The sequence below is a fragment of the Equus asinus genome, chromosome 8 (assembly GCF_041296235.1).
Source record: "Equus asinus isolate D_3611 breed Donkey chromosome 8, EquAss-T2T_v2, whole genome shotgun sequence".
Lineage (NCBI taxonomy): Eukaryota > Metazoa > Chordata > Mammalia > Perissodactyla > Equidae > Equus > Equus asinus.
Genome location: NC_091797.1, coordinates 53,329,242 through 53,351,186, shown reverse-complemented (window position 1 = coordinate 53,351,186; position 21,945 = coordinate 53,329,242). Strand labels below are relative to the sequence as shown.

At 43.0% G+C, this 21,945-nt stretch overlaps 1 protein-coding gene across 4 annotated transcripts in view; it reads right to left on the bottom strand.

The window, feature by feature from the left end:
• ATXN1 (ataxin 1) overlaps positions 1-21,945 on the bottom strand; it is a 384,106-nt gene that overhangs the window by 164,946 nt on the left and 197,215 nt on the right. For all 4 annotated transcript variants that reach the window (XM_044773206.2, XM_070515602.1, XM_044773209.2 and 1 more), the window contains one exon: positions 17,641-17,701. The gene's annotated coding sequence lies outside the window, so the exon portion shown is untranslated. The remainder of the gene's footprint in view (positions 1-17,640; positions 17,702-21,945) is intronic.

Here is a 21,945-nt window from a genome sequence, read left to right as displayed (position 1 = left end):
AGCACCATACCACCAGACTTTGTTTTACCAAGAAATAAGTAAACAGCATGAAAAATGTCCCTTTCGAAGGTGTGCCCAGGGTGCTGGTATCAGTTCTATTTTTGAGTATTCTCTCATGAGGTCAGGCTGGACATCCCAAACCCTAAAAAGTTAATCAGGGAGAGAACGCATGTAGGCTTCATAGGAGAGGATAAGTGTACTGGCTGACGACTAAAATAGAAGGTTAAATACAGCAATGAGATCTTGAAATTTCCCCTTGCAAAATAAAGGTTGGGGGGGGGGGGATTTAATAGGAACACAAGCCAGATTTGCAGAAAAAGCAGCCTTGGTTCCATAACAAAACTACAGTTGACTATCTACAGAGTACTTAAATTTCCTGAAATACTGTATTACAACAGACCTGTGTACATCCCTACAGGGCCCCTATTCCAGCAGCATGCTCCAGGAGAACCAACAGTGTAAAGAAAGCAAATTAGGGCCTCAGTGATAACCTACAATGATTAAGAACACCAACTATTATGCTTCTATCTTTTAAAGATTTAAGTAATTTTAGTGTGGCTTCACTTGCCAGACTACAGGAGTTATAAAAATCTCTGCTTTCTCATCAAAGCCTCCCCTTACCAGGAAGGGTGAATGATGTTACAATGAACGGCACACTGTCCCATTTCCTCCTGTAGAAATACTCCTTTTTTTGTGATTCTCCTTTGCTCTTCATCTGCGGGACGGGGCCTACTCCCAGGCTGAGAGCAGCATGGTTTTGGCAGGGAAGTGACTGAAAATCTTGGCATCAGGGTTTACTATAAGCTGAGTTACACAGGAATGGAAGGAGAGCGGAAGCCCTGGAAAAATGAGAAATATTTCTAGGGTAACACAGAAGTTTGGCCTTTTAGCTGGTGATTTGTTTTCATTCATTTCACACGCTGTGACTCATCGTTTGGGTGACACAGAGCAGGCAGTATCATTTCCAGTTCATCATTTTACTAAGCACCAAATCAGATGAAAAAAGTGTTTTAAGGAAAATGGCCATTTGAGGGTTCTAATGATTTCTCCCTGGTATTATTTTATTTAATACTTTTACATAAGCAAAGCTGATGCTCCCCATTCCCTCCTTGCTTTTTAAGTTCCAAAAAATAAGACATTCTTGTGTAGATCAGGCCACCAAGCCGTAGTTCAGAAAAGGATGATTTTAGCTTTAATTCTTCTCCTCACTCCATATTTAATAGCAGCTGAGACATTTAAATTCTCTGGGAAACACAGAATCCATTTATACGCCGAGTTAAAAAATAATGTCTTGTTCAGAAGTGTTAGGAGGATTGATAAGTTAATGTTGGTAAATCACTTTGCAATTCCCAGGTCAAAGATGTGAAATGAACATTATCATTATTCGTTTCAGTGGAGTCTCAACGATTAACTGGGTCTAATGGGCCTAACTAGCATACAAACACTCATAACTTTGAGGTAAGAGGAGAAAAACTTTTGCAGTACTTACTTTTACCTAACTCTGTTTCATGCTAAGAGGGTAAAGGGCATGGCCATGATTACGGATAACATCACTCAATACCATGTAGTAAGTTGATACAGGTAAAAATAAATGAAAAGACATATGGACAGATGAATGGATGGGTAGATGGATGGATGGCTAGACAATGGCCAGCTGGCAACCAAATAAACATACTCTTCCATGTTATATATTAAGGCTGCTTCTTTAGCGCCATGCCTTCCTTACCCAAATGACCACTACAGAAACAGATCATCATGCTGTGAGATTTCGAAGAGAATGGATTTCAATTCCTGAATCAAATCCATGAGATTTTTGGTTTAAGAACCTGCAGTATGAATTTGTCCAATTTTTGCGGCAATGTAAATCTTCTTGGTTTAATATTTGTTGCTATGCTTCCTTTTGTTGCTCAAACTGATAATAAAGCTTTTCTATTTTACGGTACTTAGAAATTCTCTGGAGAATAGAAGGTGCTTGAAATTGATGAATAAATAAATGGATGGACAGAGGGGTAAGAGGCATGACCCAATCATGGCTCTGCAAGCTCAGAAGGAACCTTGAAAGGTTTCTTATGCCTCTAGGAAAGACTGAACTTCCAACATTCCAGATAAGTACTTTTCTTAACAGACACTTATGAGAAATGGGCTCAATCACTATTTTAGTGTTTAAGGACTTTTACGGAATGAAAACTCTTCCTTACAGTTAAGTCTCCAAAGCCAAGTTTATAACCTATTATGCACAAGGGAAGGTTTTCCCAATGCACCTCTCAGAAAAGACTGAGTTCCCTCAATTTTTGAGTTCTTATAAAGCTTATCATATTATTTGCTGCTCTCTTAAATACTTTATCTTAAACAACAAAGCACTCTTTATGAAAAACATATTCTTTTGAAACCACCTCCATCAATGCCACTTTTGCATGCTTATAAAAGTCACCTAACAGAATTGTGGGGGGGTTTTGCTTTTTTTTGAAGGAAGGAAACAAATTTAACTAGTAATTTATTCTTGGGAGTATGACTTTATAGTTGCAAATATTGGATGTCATTATAAATGACGAAAGCATTTTCAATTTCAAAACTAACACAGTAAGTGGTTAAGTTCATGAATACATACTCACTGGAAGCATGGAGGAAAAAAATCTCATCATAATATTGTTTGGTCCCCATATTGCTATAGTATCGGGCCCAATATATCATGCCCCCCCTGGATCCATGCTCACATTAACTTTGGGCTTGGCTATGTGATTTGTTTGGCCAGTAAGGTATTTAAAAATGTAACCAACAGATAAAAGAATAGGTACTCGTGGCTTTGGATAAAATTTCTGCCGAAACCATCACACGCAGATTCAAAAGATATTATATCTCAAATGACTTAGATGGAAGTCAAGATGATAAGCTCTGGAAAACCATATTAGATGACTCACAAAGTAGTTCAAAAGATGATGAAGGCACTGGTATTGTAGATGTAGGTTGTAAAGAAATTATTTCACATAATATGAAAGTAGAAAAAAGGAATATTTCTAAATTAATCTACATATGACTCCAAATGGGTTTGTGAGACTAAATAAATAGTTTAAGTACAAATCTGATTGTTTTATCTCTAAGTCCTTAAATGTTTACAGTCACGTTGGCAAAAAAACTCATTCAAAAGATGGAAGATGGCTTAAATGTGAACACATATGGTATATCTTGGGCCCAGACCTCTTCCTGGTCTGCAGACCTAACAACTTAACAGCCTACCTGAAATATCCACTGAAAAGAACGTCTCACCACCTCACACCCTAAAGGGGTGATAATGGCTATTTTCAAAAACACAGAAAATAACAAGAACTAGCAAGGATGTGGAGAAATGGGAATCCTTGTGCACTGTTGGGGGGAATGTGAAATTGTGCAGCTGCTGTGGAAAACAGTATGATGGCTCCTGAAAAAATTAAAAATGGAATTACCATATGATCCAGCAATTCCACTTCTGGGTATATACCCAAAGAATTGAAAGCACGGACCTGAACACATATTTGCAAAAACCAAATGGTGGAAACAACCCAAGTGTGAATAAACAAAATGTGATCTATCCATACAATGGAGTATTATTCAGCTCTAGAAAGGAAATTCTGACACATGCTACAACATGGATAAACCTTAAAGACAGTATGCTAAGTGAAATAAGTCAGTCACAAAATGACAAAAACTTAAACAAGGTTCTCTAGATTCCACTTATATGAGGTATGTAGAGCAGTCAAATTCATAGAGACAGAAAGCAGAACAGTGCTTGCCACGGGTTAGGGGGAGGAGAATGGGCAGTTATTATTTAATGAGTGTGAAGTTTCACTTTTGCAAGATGCAAAGAGTTCTGGAGATTGGGTGTACAACGTGTATGTACTTAACACTGCTGAACTGTACATCTAAAAGTGATTAGGATGGCAAATTTTATGTTATGAGTTTAACCACTGTTAAAAACAGAATATCTCACGCGCACTTTAAACTCAATATTTTCAAAACTCTGCTACGTGCCTGTCCTCCCCATCTCTGTGAATAGCATATTAATTTCCTCAGTTGTTCAAGCCAGAAACCCAGGAATTATCCTGGTCATCACCTCCCTATTCTTCATCCACATCAAAAATCTAAAAGTTCTGCATAGCTGACATTGAGAAGATACTGGATCTGAACCCACCTACTTCTCTCTGATGTTATAGCCACCATTCAAGCCCAAACCACTATCACTTCCTATCTGGTCAACTACAGGTTTTCTACCCCACTTCCATGCTCTTCTTGCCATCCTCCAGTCACCCTGAATGTTTAGACCCTGACATGACTTTCCAGGCACTTAGAATAAAACTGAATCTCCTTGTCAAGTCTGAGGCTTTTCACTATGTGTGGTTCCGACTCTAACTTCATCTCCTTCTGCTCTTCTCCTAACTCACCCTCGCCTCCAGCCACATTGGTTCAAGTTCAAGTTCTTCGAATGTGCCAAGCACTTCTCACCTCAAGGCCTTTGCACACGCCATTTTCTCTGCCTATAGTCAGTTTAATGCCATCTCCTAAGAGAGGCTTTCCCTACCCACCCAATCTAAAGTGGATCCGGCTATCTCACCTTGTTATTCTTTCTTATGCATCACTGTTCTCTTTCCTTCACCTCTAATTACATTTACTTGTTTACATGTTTATTGTCTGTCTCTTCTAGGAGACTCTAAGTTCCATGAAGGCAAGGATTTCAATACTTGGCACAAATAAATTAAAAAATCATAATGTGAGATGGTAAAAAGTGTTATGAAAACAGTAAAGCAGGGTAAGAAGACCGGGGTGCTATTTTAGGCAGGATGGACAAGGAGGACCTTTTTCAAGTGACATTTGAGTACTCATCCAGGTCATTTTGCTCTTCAAACATGTTCAATAGCTCCTTTTGACGTTCCTATTTATGGTTATTGTGCAAACATGCTTCTAGCCATCCAGGATTAAAATCCTGATATCCTCCTGGGAGCCTTCTGGTGCTCCTCTCTCCATATCCTATCTACTCTCTGTTCTCCCAGTGCAAGTATTAATCACGTTATCTGTGCTGTCACTTCTTGTCTGGAAAATGATGTCACTCCCCACTGCAATGCATCCTATGTACATGTGTCAGATTAGTCGTCCTAAATTGCAGTGTCAATCAATTTACTTTCTTCTTTCAAAATCTCTCGTTGCTAGTTCCTCTTTGCTTCCTGAATTAAGTCTAGAGTTTTCACCCCCGACTGCCTGACAGTCCATAACACAACTTCAACTTACGTTTGCAACTGTATCGCACGCTCTCCCCTCACAGGCAAACGGGCTGCTTCTTGTTCCCTCCACACTCTTCATTTCCCAGAACCTGTGCTTTTCCACTCACTTGCCTTCACCACACCTCCCCATTCCTGCTGCAAACTAACCCAAACCTCAAGGCCAATTTCAAAATCACCTTCTCCAGGAAAGTTTCCCAGATCTTTCCAGTGAGAAGTGATCACTTCTATCTTTAATTCTGTAAAGCATGTTTTCACTTTTACTAGACATTTTAACACATTCTGTCTTATGCCATAATGACTTCTGTACTTTTCCCAGTTTCTTTTCAGCTCATAAAATTCTTGCGGACATAGACTGTATCACTTTTCACCTTGTGACCCATCTATTACTTTGTTACTCAAAGTGTGGTCCTTGGACCAGCAGCACTGGCATCACAAGGAGCTTCTTAGAAATGCAGAATCCTGGGCCCCACCTCAGACCTACAGGGTCAGAACTCGCATTTTAACGAGATCCCCAGGCAATTTCTATGCACCAGAGCAAGCTCACAGTAGCCACTCATTTAATACTTGACTGGCTGAACTGATTCGGAAAAAAAGTATCAAAAACAAAACATAATTTACATAATTCACTCAAAGACAACTGTGAGTGAATAATGCTTTAACTATATAAAACTATATTAAAGCAAGACAGACAGACAGTATATCAAACCTTCTGAGTAAGGAAAACAAATTTTGCCTTGGCCAACTAAACAGCTGAGAAGATTTTGTAGTTTTACCAACCTTGTCTATTTATGAGTGGGAAGCCAGCAGAGGACTTGTCCACTATTGCCAATAGTATAATTCTCCTCCTTTACTGAATCGGTTGGTTGTGAAAACATTTACATCAAAGTTTTACAGTCTTCCGTCGGATCTAGTAGACTTGTAATACAGATGTGCCACAGATGTAAGAGTTATCCCAATTTGATATAGCAATAGCACTACTTTCTCTGTTTGGTAACAAAGTTTTTGATTTTTTTCCTACGGGGTAGACAAATCATAATAAGCAAATACAGACTTGATATGACACACTCAACTCCTTCCTGTGAAGCAGGTGCTTCATCTAGTTAGGGATGGGAAGCAGAGGATGCTGGGGTGGGAAAGAGTCGGGAAAGGCCTTCTTAAAGGGCACCATGCTGGCCGCTAGAGGGCATTAACAGGTGGATAAAATTATCCTGACTTCCATGATTCAAATGGAAGATACCTTGCATGTGAACTAACAGAACAAGCGCTCCAATCTTCCACTCCCTCTCATAAATGGACAGGGAGCTAACAAATGCAGTGATGTGGAATTATACCTAATCTCCTCTGCCTTTTAACACAATGGACATTTAAGCTTGAGTCATGGCAGACTGCAGCAGGCCCAGGGGTTGACATATAACATTGCCTTCACGTTGCTTGATTTCCATTATTCAGATGTCTCCATCCTTCCTCTATTCCTGTCTCCCTCAGAACCATCCCAGCAACCAAAAAGCTGGAAACTTCCACCTCCTTCTACAGACTGCTTACTAATGTTCTCAAAGCTCGAACTGATGATCTATCTGCTCCAAAAGTGTCCTTCAGGGAGCAGGAGAAAGAGAAGTGAGCTTGCAGAGGACTAGAGAAAACAGCATTTCCTCTGAGGAGAATCAGTGGGAAGCGAGGATGGTCAATCCATGGCCACCTGCCTGCCTTAGGGGTTGCCCCACAACCAGAGGAGCCCCCTAGGTAGCTTGGCTTCCTTCTGTACCTCAGCTTATAAGGGTGAGGCTCTGACCTCACTCCCCCCACCTCTCTCCTCACCAGGTCCCTCTAATCTCCGGGGTTTAATTACCAGGCAGGACGCCCTGAGGCAGCCAGGTGTTAGCTGGCAGCAGATCAAAGGGGGGCCGCCCCCTCCACTGGCCTCGGTGATGGGGATGTTATTACCCTCAAAGCTAGCTCCTGAGAAGTTCTGCCGCCAAGGCTGATACAAAAGGTTTTACCTCAGAGTTTTCACACACAGTGCTCCTTCCTCAGAAAGCACCAGTTATTGGACTATCTGTAAATAACTCCTGCAGAAGACACAATTTGCTCTAATGTTTTGGAGCTATGGAATTTATTATGATCACAGACCCAGGAAACAGGTGACTGTGAAAACAGGAACATCTCAAATCACCTCTCAACTCTAAAGAAAGTAACACATTTTAAATTAAAAGCAAACTAATTGCTTTGTTTACTGTTCTCTCTCAATTAGGAACCCGTACTCCAAGGACAATGTCAGCATCCCCGTTTTTCAAGCCCTAAATTAAAAAAAACAGGATTTCCAAGTTCTAAACATTTAAAAGGCACTCTCTTTTAAGATAAAAACAACTGTAATTGCAAACTTTTTTTCCAGTATGTCAAAAAGCAAAGAGGAATAGAATGGGCTGAGGAAAGGATATAGCCTCTCATCTGCTTTCTCAAAAGAGTTCTGCCCACAGGTTTTCAGACACAAAGAGCAACAGTCATGCCCTCCCTCCTGCAAGCCAGGGCGAGAGCCAAGGCCAGAAGCAGAAGCAACAGCAGAGCATGATGTAAACCGTGACAGGCAGAGTGGCTCAGCCCCTCTGCCCACCACCACCTAACCAGAAACAAACGACAAGCACCACTTTCTAGGAATTTGTTAGTGGCGGTGATCACGTGTCCTCCTTGCACTCAGGTTTCTTTTGACCAAATATTACACAGCGAGATGTGGTTGAGAGGCCCCTGGGACGCGCCATTGAAACAGAAGGCTTTGTAAGTGACATATCTGTTCGGTATCTGTTCTTTACAGCGCAAGCACATTTCAAAAGTTCAGTCAATGGCTAGGGAAATGTGTGGGGCATTCAGAATCCCCTTTCTGCCAACAGAGCTAATCTCACGCATGAATTTTTCAGTTCCTGAGTTGAGGAGACATATGAAATACCCAGCAACATGTTTATCTTCATTAAACAGCGAACGTCCTTTCAGACCAAATCCGACAGGACAGAGATTACTGTTCATGCTAATGGAAAGTGATCAAAAGCCCCAAGATGCTTTGGTTAGCTTACTCTGAAGCCTGTTCCTGCTTTAGTTTCTGTGCAAAGCACATCAAAAGAATATAGATATCACTGGAGACTTGAAATGTTTAAAGTCTCTAGCACTAGTGAGAAACTACACTTGAAACTATACAAGATGGGGAAGAAAAACACTGACGTCGTACAAGATGGGGAAGAAAAACATTGACGTCAGCTTCCACCTTCGCCTGCAGCACAACACATAAGAGTCTACAAATAGTGTAGCCTTTCTGTTTAACTATATACCCCTCCCCCACCCAGAAATTGCACAGGCTTCTCAGCATCTTGCTGTTTCAAAGAATCTTACTTACAAATCAATCTAACAAACTGTGGTGATTTTATGGGTATGAGAGAGGGTCTGAAATGATCATGAACGCCACGGGTCTCCCATGCCAAGTGGGGCCCTGCCTCTTGCTCAGGTTGAAGAAGGAATAAAGCCTTCATAGAGGGTAAAGCCGTTCAGATGTCAACAAGGGTTAAGCAGAGGGTCTACCCAACAAGGGCAGGATCAGAAGGGCCAAGGGCATTTCAGGAACAGGGACCATGACTTCAAAGCCCTCCTACTCTATCATACTTTCTGCACCGCTGGCCGGAGATGCCTGCTTCACAGACCCACACGGAAAGCACAGAAGAAAGGCAGGATGTCGGAGTCTCTTCTCCCCTGAGAGCATCTCTTCAGCTCCAGCCTTTATCCAGGGAAAAGAGATTGGGGGCTGACAGACCCCTGAATCCCAGGAAGCCCAAGCGCTCGCTCTGGTTCTTTGGAGCTGAGAGTTGCTGTGCATGAGCTGCACACAACTTTAGCTTCTCTCATTAGACTGTCCTCTGCCACTAGAGACCGGCACCTATGAAGAGTGACGTGACTAGCCCCAGAAAAGAATAATAGAAATGTAATACATTCCTCCTCTTTCCCATCCAAACTAGCTCTCTCTTGTCAGACCAAAGAGACTGAGAAAGTGTGTGCAGCAGCCTTGTGAAGGTCAGAAAAATTGTCAGCTTGCAAAAAATTTGACCAACAAGTAAAACATTACCATCCGTTTCCCAGAGCCGCGGGGAGGTTGTGTCTGATAACAAGGCTAGCCAGCAAGAGAGAGATGGTGGGCCCTCTCTTATCAGGGGCTAGATCCGGCAATCACACTTTAATTTTACTTTCTCACCCACGTTCAAACCATTTTATCTCCACTAGAGGGCCAGGATGGAGATGAAATTTCAGCTTGATGACTTCGCTGCTGATTTAAGATTTGATCCTAAACCTTGGGGAGGGAAGGGAAGCAGAAAGAGGCATATGTGAAAAGGGTGGGCTTAGTACAATACTCAGTTACTCAAAGGGGCTTATCTTGTCCAAGGCTGTCCCCCTATTCTACCTGAGAAGCCCCAACTCACAGAATGAAACTGTTACTAAAATAAGCTCAAAAAATATATACCATAGGACACCTTCAAAAGCTACCCGGGCTCAAAAATTCAGGTATCTCCAACTGCTTCTCTTGTTTCTTATGTCCCAATAGTCGCTCTGTTTTGGTCAACTCTTTCTTTGTAGTGTCTACCACATCTGTCCCTTCACAATGCTCCCACGGCAGTTTTCAAAGTCTTATCTCTTTATGCCTGTAATAATCTCGTAACTGGGGCTCCCGTCTCGGGTTTTCTCCAGTAGCTCCGGAGCCATGAACACAGTTGTAAAGCTAATCTCACTGAAACACAGTTGGTCACATCACCAGCTTGCTGAAAAGTCTCCAGTGATTACCAAGCCCTAGTTCAGGAGCCTCTGCACAGCCCCGGTCTGTCCACACTTAACCAGTGACAGGCAGAGCGCTCAGACCCCTCCCACTCCACCACCACCCCGCCACGCCAGGAACAAACAAGCACCATTTTCTAGGAATTTGTTAGTGGCCATGATCCCGGGCCCTCCTTGCCTTCAGGTTTCTTTTGATGAAAAGTTACATATTGAGACGTGGTTGAGAGGCCCCATTCTTTGGTCCGATGCATGTGGTATGAGCTCAACCTACCTTTCCAATGCAATCTTCCACTTTCTCTCTCTGAACTCCCCACTCTCTGTGTTGACTCGCACATAAATCTTCCAATTTATTTTTCACATTCAGCTGCTATGCTTTCCTCGGCATATGTTTTGTCCCTGTCCGGAACCCCTTCTCCATTGATGTGGAGCTGGATGATGCCCATCTGTTGGGGCCCCAGGACGTGAGGCAGCAGGGCAAAGTGTGAGGGAGCCTGATGTAGCAGGGAGACCATGTGTTGCAGTCAGATACTGGGTTGGAATCATGGCAGCATCCTGGACAGGTTAACCTCTCCTTAATTAAGTTTCTTAATTTTTAAATGACGATAGTGATCGCTACCTTATTCAGGAGGAACAAGATAACACACAAACTATGAAGTCAAGCTGTGGGCTGTGAGACAGTGATGGCGCTAAGACAGGCTGAAGTCTGGGGCTTCAGACTTCAGACGTTTAGCACAAGTTCAACTACCAACTTCACTGGATTCAATCTGCCCATGTCTTTATGATTTTCCAATCACTGTTCGGGAGCTGTTATGGACATTACCGCTATAAACACTACCAGGCATGAGTGACAATTCATTCCTATGCCCACTCATTCTTTCACCTCCAAATCTTCACTGAGCACCTAGCATATGCTGGGTGGGAGAAAAACAAAAATAAATGAGAAGACTGGAAGGACATGAGCTGTATAAAAAGCTGAATGCAATGTCTAGGACACAGCAGGTGACACATGTCCCTTCCAGGACAAAGCTTTGAGACATTTAATTGCTGGTGCAGTTCTTTAGTTTTTCTCTCTTGCCCTGTGATCATGAAGGAAGCCTCTAGATGGTCAGATCAAAAGATCAAAGCATGGGGTACCCACAACATGACTAACAAAAATGTACAACTGAAATCTCACAAGGTTGTAATCTATCATAACATTAATAAAAAAAAAAAAATTCAAGCCAAAAAAAAAAAAAAAAGATCAAATCAGCCTGCATCATGGAGCTATGCACGGAGGACAGTTGTCCTGGACAGACACCAGCTCCCCAGGGGACACTGTGGAAGTGAGAAACAAACTTTTATTTTGTTCAGCCCTTGAGAGTTTAGGGTTGGCTGTTTCTGCAGCATAAGCCCATCCTATCCTGACTAGCACAATAGCTTTCATTTTCTCTAATATCACCATTTGGCAATTAATGATGTATAATAATGCCTTGCCATAGTTCTCATATTTACTGCCCTTGATTTCTTTTAATTTCCTTAACTCTACCTGTAATCACCTTTGCCTCTTCAACCAGACACACTGACCTTGGCTGATATTCTCAGGGCCCTCTTCTTCTCCCTCCAAGCTCGCTTCCTCCTACCTCCCATTTCCCCCCAAATTTAGGAGTGAGCCTGACACACAGCAACTGTTTAACTCATAATTGATGATTCAGTATTTTCCCGTTAAGAAATAATTCCCAAAATATGACAATTATTTACTTTCATTAACCAATACCACTGTGCAGCCATGGATAATTAGGAATTAAGTGCAACAGCTAGAATAAGATTTCAGGGGTTCATCTGTGAATTTATGTCAGCCATGGCCTCAGGAATGTGTGTCAACCATGGCTAATCACAGGTTGGCTTGGTGATCATTTCTTACTCATTTGTGTTGATCCCCATGTCTGTGGCCCTATTTAATGATAAACATCTGGGCTTCCAGGATTCTCCTTCAATTCATTTGTCCATTTGTACAGTCATTCTCTGAGAGTCAGCAGAGAATAACAGCTATGGAATCAGACTAGCTCTAAGACTGTAGGCTAGCCACTTCATCTCTTTACGTCCCCAGTTTCCTTACTTTTAAAGTGAGCGTTAAAGATGTAAGGTTCTACGGGCCAGCCTCGTGGCATAGTGGTTAAGTTTGCACGCTCTGCTTCGGCAGCCCAGGCTTCACAGGTTCAGATCCTGGGTGCAGACCTACACACTATTCATCAAGCCATGCTGTGGTGGCATCCCACATACAAAGTAGAGGAAGATTGGCAACGGATGTTAGCTCAGGGCCAATCTTCCTCACCACATACAAAAAAAGTAAGGTTGTTGTGAGATACAAGTTAATATATGTAAGACACGTAGAAAGTTATTTTAAGTACTAAGATACAGCAGTACCTGGCATGTTGTAAGCACTTGGAATGCTAATATTATTATTTACTGAGCACCTACCACCTGGGAGATTTCAGAGAATCAAGAATGAATAAGAGATTGCCCAGGAGTTTCTAATCTGGTAGCAGTAATAAATATTTAAACAATTAAGTGAACTGAAGTGTTACAGAGCCAGAGCCAGAAAGAATACACAAATGCACATACTCACACACACGGCAGATACAGACATGCATGCACGCACAAATGCACACACACACATGTGTGTGCAACTACTGGCAACTGGTGAGTTACAAACAAGAAGGTGCTCCTTCCCTCTGCAAGAAGGGCAGCCCGGACAGGCTCCACGGAGAATCTGCTAACTGAACCGAGTCTTACAATACGAATAGGTGCTTGCCTGGCAAGACAGGGGACAAGGATGTCCAGGCCATTAAGGAACGTGAGAAAGGGCCTAAAGCAACTTTTATTCATTTATTCATTCAGCAAATATTTATCAAAGGCCTCCTATGTGCTTAGCACAGTTTGAAGGACCAGGATACACTGGTAAACGTTACTGATGAGGATTTGCTTTCATTGAACTAACATTCTAATAGAAACACTAACAAAAAGCCAATAAACAAATATATAAACCAAAGAGCTATGAAGAAAACACAGCGAGTAAGATGCTAGAGTGAGACTGGGGATAGACTGCCTGACTAGAGTGTAGAGAGGGAGAGACGCGAACAGAGCCAGAGAGAAACGCCATCCCCACCCCCTGTTTTCCCAGTGAAGGACTTCCCCTAAACTCTCCTGGCCTCTTACTCCATCTCTTTTCTTTCCCAAGGATGTGGAGTGAGTTACCTGGCTCGGGGCTAAAGCTGGCGTGGTCCAGGCCTCTCCTTGGGTCATGTTAACTCCACTGGGTAGAGTTAATCTACCAGTGGGTAGAGTTAAAATTTGGAGCCCGGAGTGGATTTTGGTCTCTTTTTCCTTCCTTGTCCCCACAGACAGTGGCCTGCAGACTTGAAACTTTCCTGCAGGTGGACTGTCACCAGGCCCAGACTGGGGAAGAGGAAGATGGGAAAATCTTTTTGGCTCTCAACCCACGATACAGTTTCTAACTCAGTTACCCATTACCAGTCACCTAGGTGCATTCTGGCCTCCATCTGCCTTAAGACGCTAGTGTTATTTCTCAGTTGCCTCAGAACTTGGGAAGGGAAGACAAGTCTTCCAAGACAAAAGTTTTTATATGATAAAAACCTTTCCTCCCCCAGCAGACCTCAAAACTAAATTAGGAACCAGTATCCTAATCTATCAAACTGTCACCTTAATGAAAAATCCTTCAAATCTCTTACTTAATAGCTTGAAAGACATTGCTAGGGGTCTGACTGAGAAGCCTGGCCTAAACGGTACAATAAGGCAAATTCAACAGAAGTCACAAATATGGGGGTGGGGGGTGGGAAAAAGAATGATTTCAGGGCCAGCGTAAAGCTCTAGGGTACACAGTTCATGGTCGGTGGCCACAAAGAGGAAGACGAGGAAATGTGAAGTCTTTAGATATTCTTACCTTGTGATTTCATATCTACATGTTTTAAAAAAAACCACACCAGAACAAGAATTTCTTGAATTTATCTATTCTCTGAAGAATTTAGAAGCATTTTCAATATATTTACACACTTGCCTCACCTCTTCCTCACGAGATAAGATGAGACTATAACGTTATCATGAGGAAATATTAGTGGCATGGTTACTATCTACAGAGCTCAGTTCTGAGCAGTAGAAAAATTAAAAAAAAAAAAAAAAGATGAAGAATAAGATAGATAGTTCTTGACCTGGAAGGCCTTATCCTCTACATAGAAAGACTGTTGAGGCCCCTAAAGCCTTACATATCAAAAAAGGAAATATAAAACAACCGCCAAATAGATGGCAAAGAGTTTTAAAATGCTTCAGGAGTTGAGGGGAAAAAGCAGCTGTTGAAATCAAGAGTGATTAACAATGGTTTCATGGAGGATTTTCTAGATGAGAAAACATCAGAGAAATGTTAAAACCCCAGCTACACACAACGCAGCAACTGCCATTAGAAACTACATCTCTAGTAGAAGCTTCTGGAAGATGTGCAAAGTGTACTGTATTTCTTTGTGCACCCTACTGTGCCCAGCATTGCACTCTACCCTGGTAGGTGTCTCCTAAATCTGTGTAGCACATTAAATGGGTACTCTGTTCCCCTAGATTTCACACTGCTGCATTTCACGGCCCACTTTCCAGCCAGGAGCAGCTGACCGCAATGTACAGGAAACGCTCTACCCACTGTGCCATTCTGACAGAGCTGCTCTGCCACAGGGATGATGAAAAGCACAGACTCTCCACCTACTTTCGTTTGCTAAGGCAGGGAGATCCTGCCAGCTCTGCTGGCACGCTCAGCAGCCTGCAGAATTTTACTACAGACGCTGCCTTCTCCCTCATCAAGTCCCAGGCTGGATGGGGACAAGAGGCAAGTGTTAATAGCAGGGATAGATAGCAACAATTACGAAGTCCACACTCTCTGCAGGAGGGGAAAGGCGGGCCAGGATACGGTGGAAAATAAAAAAGGGCATCAAGGCTGTACTCATCCTGCCCAGGATATACTGGCCACCACAGTCATTATATTTTTTCTGGCTGCACAGACATGTTGCTATGGAACCAATACATGCCATTGCTTCTCGGCCTCTTGCAAATAAAATCGCAGCCCTGGCAAGAGTCTTGCCTTAGATTTCCCTTAAAGGGATACCATTGATGGCAAGTGCTGGGTGAGCCTGGAAACAACAGCAGCTTTGTTCCAGGTCCAGCCCCACTGCCTATCATGAAATGGAGCCCAGCGACTCATCCTTTACAAGGTGTACATGTGCGTGGCATGTCGACCTGCACGGTATAGACCCAATGTATGGGGACCAGTCTCAGAGCTGCTTTTCAAGGGAGAAACTCATGGCTTCAGTTTGTGTTTAGTTTCCTCCCAACAGGTAAAAGCAAATGGCTTGTAATATTTTGGGTAACGATTTGATGCCTCCTGACTGTCAACTTCAAACTGCTGATGACCCCAGCAGGAAACCAAAGTGGCCACAAGTGGTCGGCATGACTTCAAGCATCTTCATTTTATCCCTTTACCATTTTCTCCGTTTAACCTCCTTAGCAGTTTACTCTTTACTGAAAGAATACTGCAAAGTAGGCATGGAATTTAGCACTTCTCCACCTTCCTAAGGCCCTTCATGGTCCTCTGTTTTAGTCTTATCAATCTCTCCATTTCACAGAGATCTTTAGATTCCCCAGAGCAGAGAGCAGCAGATCTCAACGTCCCACATTATACTGTCATGTGCTCAGGGGATAAACCTTTTGGGCTTTTCTTGGACAAAAAGAGGAAATGGAAAGCTTCAACTTCACACTTTTTTTTAAAGATTTTTAAAATTTTTACTTCTTCTCCCCAAAGCTCCCCCAGTACATAGCTGTGTATTTTTTAGTTGTGGGTCCTTCTAGTTGTGGCATGTGGGAGGCCACCCCAGCATGGCCCGATGAGCAGTGCTAGGGCCGTGCCCAGGATCCAAACCAGTGAAACCCTGGGCCGCCAAAGCAGAGTGCACCAACCCAACCACTCAGCCACGGAGCCAGCCCAAACTTCACACTTTTAATGACTGCACATTCACTCATCCTGAGCATCTGAGGACAGGAGAGATCAATGTTGGAGTAATAAGCAGGCGATCCCTCAATGAATCAGCCATCCATGTTCTAAATTCTATTCAGTGCACTGGCAGAAAGCAGACAATCTCTGTACCCTGATAAGGAGACATATCAAGTTCCTTAACAATGACTCCAGTTGGGGCAGAAGAGAAGCCCCCATTTGTTAAGATAAAGTGATTAAGTTGACAAGTGGGATAAAATAATGATACAGGCCCTCAATACGACACTTTGACCAATCCCTAGGTGAGATGAAATGTTTTGGAAATAACTACACTTAGGTCATCAACCAAAATGAGCGTGACCCAGTCAGATCTAGCACAGGCATCCTCGAAAGAACGACAGGCAAGTCCACCTTCTGGGATTCCAGGGGAGACCCATATTCTCACACTTCTCTCCATCATACCCCACCACGGTGCACTCATGTAAAAAAGGGTATCACCTTTTTTTTAATATGAAAAAACATTTCTCCACAAGTCCGTAACTGCAGGCCAAGTTTGTACCACACTATAAAGAAACCTGGTAAGCACTACTCTGCAGGTGCAGACAGGCCCGAGTGGGGGCGCGCGGGTCTGCAGCTGGCCCTGCACACCTGCAGGTGCACCATGGCTTCTGGCTGCAAAACAGATGGACCTCCAAGTCTCAGCACGTGATGGGGCAATGCAGAGCAGTGGATTGGAAAGGGTGCAAAGGAACACAGGCCCTGTCAGAGGAGGTTACAGCAGACGTGTGCTGGGTGCATCCACACCACCAACCTCTCTTGGTGGCAGCCAAGGATGATTATGAGAAAGTCAGCTCAACAGTGTCACTCCTGACCCTTGCCTTAGACGGCTGTTATAGCCCATCACGTCGAACCACCTATAACTCTGTATCCTCAGAAGGAACTGAGATTCAAAAGACAGCTCCATGTTGTGGGGGCACTGCGGGGGTGCAAGGGGGGTAGACCATGCAGCTGGGAGTCAAATGCCTCTCATGATCCCAGCTCTGCTGCTGTTCAAGAAGCCCCCAGACAGGGGACGTGAAGCCCTCCAGGCCTCCGCTGCCCCATCTGCACAGAGTGGCTTTGCCAGATGACCTCTAAGGTCCCATCTAGGGCTCCCACCCTATTATTCTCTGTCTCTATTATTCACGGTATTCATGAAACAGTGGGTCATGTGAATGAAATGGATGGTTTCGCCTTGCCCACGGCCATATTTCCGTGCATCAGTCACTGAAACAAAGTAACTTCCTCTCTCCTTCTCTCTGCAAGCTGGACAAGGGAACAGCAACGATGGTGAGCACCCGTAAGAGGCAAAATGTGAACAGCAAAAAGAAAAGGCAGAAAAATACTAGAGGGAAACCCTCCCTCTGAAGAAGGTGGCAATTTGATGAGGAGAAGGAACACCTTGGTTCCAAGCAGCAGAAAATATCTAGAGAATGCACGCTATGAAGCACTTCTTCTTGAAGTATCACAATAACTGGAGACAATTTTGACGGAGGTAAAAAATACATAAAAGAGCAAAGGATCACTCACCCTATGAAAACAGCAGATTGGTTTCTCTTCACCAAGCAAACAGGCTAATTTCTTTGGAAAACTGGAAGAGAAAAAGATTTAAAAACATTAAGTCTATTCTCTAAATCAGCATGGGTACCCAGGTCTAGAGATGATAAGAAATCCCAGCGCCCGGCACTTTGGCACTTACAAAGGGCACAGTAAATGTCTGACGAACGGGGGACGTCCAAGTGTTTGGCTGATGACACAAATTTTTTAAACAATTTGAACAATTAACATGTAGAAAATAATCATGAGCATGATTCCTTTCTCACGAGATGGGTGAACCTCATGACGAAGTAGCGTATATGGTGGTGTCTGGGAAATCATTTTCAAGGTGGATCTTTTAAAATATTGTGTCTGCACCCTCACCATGGGGCTAACTGAAGATGTTTTAAATAGTCACCAGAGAGCCCCATAATTGCACTTTGCCCCTTTGCCAAACAGTACAGCCTCCACTCCATTCATCCCCCACTGAAGTCAATGGCCCCACAGGGATCTGTAATTGGGCTCAGATGGGAATGCGGACTTGGCAGAGAGGCCCTGGGGGTCACATATCAGGCCGACTGAGTAATCCCGTGAGGAAGCCACGGTGTCTGAGATAAAGTGTGGGAAAGACCCGAGATGCTGTGAATGTTGGAAGAGGAAGCCTGAAGGACAAAGGGAGATAAGGGAGTGACAGCCACAGACTGTTTAATCTACATCACAGAAGGAACTAAGCTCAAGATCCAAGTTTTTAAAAATTTCCAGAGACTGTTCTAAAGACGCCTTTGCAGGTGGAGGAGGGGATGTGAGGCAAAGCTAGTCTAGCTCCCAACTCCCAAGACTGGCAAACTGCACACGGTCCCAGAGCATTTGGGATGAAGTCTATGAGCTGTCTGAAAACTACTGCTCTTCTGCCCTTCCCCCAAAAGGAAGAGAGCCCTGTGGCCACAAGGACGTGCACTGGTGGCAGATGCCCAGCCTCAGTTTCTCGGAATCTGAAAGGAACGCCTCACGGTCACAGAGAGAAGGCCACCTCCTATACTGTCAGCCTGTGCCAGGAGAGGCAAGGGCTACTGAGACGATGTGATTCTGCCTCCTGAGAAGTTTCCACCCTAATTGAAAGTACCACAGGGAAACAACACGAGCACTGAAAGACGGCACGCGCTGGTAAAATCTCTGAGCACCTGCTTTTTAAAGCAACACTTTAGAATCCACTCACATACATTAACCTTTTCATCCTAATGGCAGATAAGACGTCTACAGTCAGAATCACAAAGACCACAACAACTGACTTCAGAGTTAGATGTGAGTCTGAGCCTCAGCTCAGTCACATATCAGCTGTGATTCAAGTTACATAAATTCTCTGAATCCTTTCCTCATTTGCATAATGACAATAATAATACCTACTTTGTATAATGTTTCAAGTTCTTAATGCAGTGCCTGGCATGTAGAAGAGATTTCATAAAAAGAAAAAGCTTTAATGCCATTGGCACAACACGTTTACACATTTGTAACAATAGAGAAGACACGGCAGAGATTTTTATAATTTCATCATTTATCAAAATGCGAATACCTGTATTGTATTCTCTTTTTCCCCACCCTCAAAATGAGATGATACAAATGAGAACACTGTAAAACTGTTTACTGTGAACAATTAGATAATATAGAGAAGTGGGGGGGGGAACCCAAAGAATACAAATCAGCAAAAGTCCCACTAATAATCACCATGAACATTTTTGGCTCCAGGTTCTCTCCTATGCTCAAGTATAGAGAGTATATTATACATAAACTTACATAAATAAAATTATACACATACATACAATTTATTCATAACATCCTATGATAGTATCCATATTGTTTTGCAGTCTACTATTTTACTTGTTATACTGTAGACCTCTTTTAATATCAATAAATCCATCTCCATCATAATTTTTTAAGGACTGCAAATGTATTGCATTGAAAGAACAAACCACTAAATATGTATGTTTGTTGACTTCACAGAATCCACCAAAGCATCCCACGTTTATGAGAAATGACTACATGTGTGATAGCGTGTGGTTCTTTTTCTTCTCCATTTTCGTCAAGATTGAGCAAGGCAGATTGTATAAATACAAGAAGTCTTAACAACAAAAACTTGTTTTGGTCTGAGTGAGTGAAGTTTAGAAGAACATAAACTAGCACATATACCACAGGGAATAATATCACAAGTCACAATATTCAACGAGTTTCCAATATACTGTAAGGGGACAAAATTTTAAAGACTAGGGCTCATGGTAGATAGAGATGCCTATGTCAAGTATGAAATCGTAAGTCTGCAGTGAAAGGAGCGTCCTGTTTTCAGTCCGATCATGGTAGAGCCATTTAATGATATAGAGGAAGGTAAACTGAAAATTGTAAACTCTTCAGTGACACTAAAATTTATAATCACGTCATATGAACTTCAAAACCTGAAAAAAAATCCAAATTTACCATATTGAGAAGATATCAAGAGCTGGAAAGTTTGTGCAGTCCCAGGATTTCTAATCTAATTTCCTTCTCAAAGAGAATGGTCAGGTTGGTAAAACATATGATACAGTTTGCTTGAGTTGCATGACACATCCTTGTCCTTGATTAAGAAAACTGTGCCATACCTAGGGATGTGACTGACTAGCAACATTTCAGGAAAATACCACTTGGATGGGAGGCTGGGGGAACGAATCTATTGCCACAATCAGCAAAGAGTGTGGAGCTAATTCCTCCTGCAGCTATGGATGTAACTAACCCTTTCTAAGTATTGCCAACACTGCTCCTACATGCAGGTGGGAGGTGTAGGGCACTGGCAGGGAGCAGCTGAGAAAGAAAGACAGGACACATTGTGGCAGCGGAGAAATGCCAAATGAGATCCCAGCTGGAAAATCCTGGAGAGACCAAAAGTGGAGAAACAAAGTAGGGAAACAGAGTTGATCTGTGAAACCGGAAGTTACAATGAATCAACAGGTGCTAACCCCTTGGCATGCCACCTTCCAACAAATGTTCCCTAAGTGCTCATCCCTTGTCCAGCTTATGCACATTTTAGGGGAAGTGACAATTTGTGGGGGGGGGGGGTGTCATGCTCTTAGAAGAGCTTTCTACCATTCTATTTTGACCAAGGACACACAGCTTAAATTCTAGCACTGCATGGAATCAGAAAAAGCATCTCCTGGAGAACTCACACTAGAGACTACTGTATCTCGGAATATGGACTGAGCTACTCTTTTTTTTTTAAAGATTTCATTTTTTTCCTTTTTCTCCCCAAAGCTCCCCGGTACATAGCTGTATATTCTTCGTTGTGGGTCCTTCTAGCCGTGGCATTTGGGACGCTGCCCCAGCGTGGCTTGACGAGCAGTGCCATGTCCGTGCCCAGGATTCAAACCAATGAAACACTGGGCCACCTGCAGCGGAGCACACAAACTTAACCACTTGGCCACGGGGCCAGCCCCCGAGCTACTCTTAACACATCTCTTTTAACGTACAATTCAGGAGCCAGTGAGATGTCCCTAGATCTAACAATGAACTTCTTATAAGGACAGAGTTTTTGCTTTGCTTAACTCTCTTGTGGTCACAGCTTTCTCCATGAGAGAGAACCAGATGGTCAGGCTATGTTGTGTGCTATCCAACAGCATTTTTATGCAGTCAAAGCCAAATAATACACATTTTTTTTTAAAGATTTTGGTTTTTTCTTTTTCTCCCCAAAGCCCCCCAGTACATAGTTGTGGACTTTTAGTTGTGGGTCCTTCTAGTTGTGGTACGTGGGACGCATGCATGGCTTGATGAGCGGTGCCATGTCTGCGCCCAGGATTCAAACAGGCGAAATCCTGGGCCACCAAAGCGAAGCGTGCGAACTTAACCACTTGGCCACGGGGCCGGCCCCAATACACATTCTTAAATTTGCTTTCACAGGGATCTTCATATCCTTTGATGGCGTACATGGGATGGCCTGGAACACATTCTGTATAGCAGACCTAGCCATGGAAAATTGTGGTTTAGATTCTAACATCCTTGTCTGCTGGAGTGTCTCTGGTGAACACGACCTAGCCAAGAAAGCCGTGCGGATACACTTACAATATATTTTTGAACTACTGACTTTGGAAGATTTTGTCTTGCCACTGTATTGTGTCATCCTGAGTAAGTATTAGATTCCTCAATATTAGCTACTCCATTTACTGAGTGGCTAATTTCTGCTGCTAAATTTTCATCTATTAGCTCTAATCCTCACAAAATCTCTGCAGAGTAGGTTCTATTAGCCCCATTGCATAGATGAGGGAAACAAAGTTCAAGACAAGC